The 2,848-nt window shown below is 43.5% G+C and overlaps 1 non-coding gene across 1 annotated transcript; it reads left to right on the top strand.

Moving 5' to 3' along the window:
• The first annotated feature begins 1,414 nt into the window (after window positions 1-1,414).
• Window positions 1,415-1,488, top strand: trnan-guu (transfer RNA asparagine (anticodon GUU)). The gene has a single exon. It is a non-coding gene; the product is annotated as a tRNA-Asn (tRNA).
• The last annotated feature ends 1,360 nt before the right edge of the window (window positions 1,489-2,848 follow it).

The raw sequence follows: 2,848 nt of genomic DNA, 5'->3' as shown, positions 1-2,848 counted from the left end.
ATCGATAATATGGGCCCCTTGTAGAGTTGTGCCTTTTGATGATGACATTATTGGATCAGTCTGTCTCCAGCATTCCCAAGGAGAACAGCCGAATTCCATTTCTTCAAACTAAAGACTCAAAGTGTTGCTGCATGACGTCACCGCTTAACATTTTAGTGAGGCCCATTGAGCTTTTCTCCCGTCTCCTGTTTCTGCAGGGCAGTGGTTATCATGTTTACCTCATATGTGAAGAGTTGCCCCGTTCGAAATTGACCAGAACCATCATCAAAACTTGCAGATTGAAGTTTGTTGAAGACAGCAGGATGCAGTCATGTGTCCTGGTCACTGTTTATCCTTCAACCAAGATTATAAGCTCTGCGCATTGTCGAGTCCTTGGCTTTGTGTGTTTGTTGAGCAGTGATTGGCTGCCGTGCTCCCTGCATGAAAACAATGACTCTCCTTCAATAAAAGCAAAATACTGGAAATTTGGAATAAAAACATTAAATGCAGGTAGAACTCAGCAGTTCTGACAGCGTCTGTGGAAAGCAAAACCTGCTGAGTTTCTCCAGTATTTTCTGTTTTTACTTCAGTGCTTAATTGGCTTGAAAGTGGCTTCAGACATCCGCTGGTCAGGAAAAGCACTGTATAAATGCAAGTCTGTCTTTCCTTAACTATCTTTAAATCCCAGTCCTGTGGTTACTGACCCCCGTCAGTGGAAACAGTTTCTCCCTATTTGCACCATCAAGCCGCCCGTCCCCACTGCCCCCACCCACATCATTTTGAACAGCTCCATGAAATCTCCACTTAAACTTCTTTGCTCTAAAGAGAACAATCCCAGTCTCTATAATCTCTTCACAAAACTGAATTTCCTCATCTCTGGACATGATGCAAGGTGGGGGATTCAGATGAGATTGTGGAAAATATTGTCAGTTGGCAGGTGGGAAAATGGAGAAGGAACCAAAACAGAAAACCCAGTCTCCAGCTTTGTGAATCTTTAGAAACTCTTTGGGAACCGGAATCAGAGGAGAATGAAGGGTGAACTGTTCGACTGACCAGAGACAGTCAAGGCACCTTTCCCTTCTTTAAGACGCTGGAACATTGACTCTGGTGTTATCAGTGAAATTAACTGATCTGAGACATTGAAAGGATTCTCGTTACTGCACATCAGGAATTCAAACCTAATATCAGCTTCAGGACAATCAGAATACTTGGTAACAGTCAAGACAGCGAAAGGCTCGAAGGGAGACGGCACCAGTTGTAGGAGAGCTGGTTCCCGGTGACATGGATGTGTCTGCAGTGGGTGGGATCAGACTGTTTCCATGTATCCACAATGAATGTCTCACCCTTTATTTTGGAAGAGTAAAACTGATAGAGACAATTGTCATTCCGGTAGCAGCAATCTGAAGATCGAACTCACTGGTTTAAGTCTTCATCAGCCTCTGTGGCGCAATTGGTCAGCGCGTTCGGCTGTTAACCGAAAGGTTGGTGGTTCGAGACCACTCAGTGGCGAAGCTGTCGCTATTTTCTCCCCATCAGCATTGATTATCATACAATTCCGGGTTGTCATTGGGTTCTTGCGCTGAAACGGAAAATCCCCAAATTGTTGCCAGTTCCACTGTTATCCAGTGAGCTCCCAGGTAATTGGCTTTTGTCGAATATTAATTTCAAATATAATGAGAAAACAATTAGACTGACCATGTATCGATATCTAGCCCATTGGAAATTTATGAAGTTATTGGATTGAAACAAACCCATCAATTATTCTCTCTTCCTCAGCTCCACAGTGAGTGAGATGGGGAAAAGCAGAAAAGCAGCAATATTCCGGCCCCGGACTCTCCGCAGAAAGCGGCAACTGGAGCTTCAATCAGCGGGTTACTGCTCATCTCTGGGACACAAGTTACTCCAACCAAAGCCAAACCTCCCAATACACCGAGCACAGGCTCAGGAAAATGCGGGTAGATTATATCCCGGTCACAAAACCTCCAGGCAGCATTTACACAATACCCAAGTTAGTGAGTCACAAATAAAAGTCACACACTCTTTCTAAATCGTTTCACTGTAAATTCCCTTCACTTTATTGAAAAGTTAACTGTTGTGAATCTGAAAATGAGCATCATGGGATTTGTGTTACCGAGTGCCATTATTCCATTGTTTGTCCGTCAGGTTTGCAACTCAAATTGTGTTGGATATTGAAGCGATTCTGATTTCAAAATGAGGTCACAAAGCAGCTAAACATTAAATCCAGAAACAAATCCTGAGGAAAATGGATCACAATGTTTGGAAGGAGGTGCAGCTGAGAAGCCGAATCTGTGAATGGCGTTATTAATGAATGAGTGAAAAGCATTGGATCAATGGTCAATCTCCGTAGCCGAATGGTTAAATGGATGGTTCTAAAACCCATTGGAGTCTCCGCAGGTAAATTCAAACCTTACCGAATGTTCTTCTTATTATTGTTGATTTCAACCAGGTGTCCACAGAACTCCCGGATCAATGGAACAAAAAACATCCAAAAATTCTCCTGATTTTTGGACTCTAAGGGAATGAAGGGCTATCGGGATCGGGTGGGAAATTGTTATTGAGGCTGGAGATTCGTCATGATCTTATTAAGTGACGGAGGAGGCTTGTGGGGCCTTATGAAGTATTTCTGCTGCTTTGCTCCTGTTCTGTTTGAGTAGCAATACCAGCCAAGGTGATGGGCACTAATAGCCTGAGTTCGGCAGATTGGCTATAGGTGGTTGAAGGTGTCACTCTTCACTGAGTGGTGAAAAGGATGCTTTTAAAATCCACTGGGGTTTCCCCAGGAAAGTTCCAATCTTACTGACTGTGCTTCTTATTATTGCTGATTTCAACCAGGTGTCCACAGAACTCT

Source organism: Cetorhinus maximus, unplaced genomic scaffold, assembly GCF_964194155.1.
Source record: "Cetorhinus maximus unplaced genomic scaffold, sCetMax3.hap1.1 HAP1_SCAFFOLD_353, whole genome shotgun sequence".
In the NCBI taxonomy this organism is placed as follows: Eukaryota; Metazoa; Chordata; class Chondrichthyes; order Lamniformes; family Cetorhinidae; genus Cetorhinus; species Cetorhinus maximus.
Note: the sequence above shows the minus strand (reverse complement) of the source record. Positions and strands in the feature narration are given on the sequence as shown.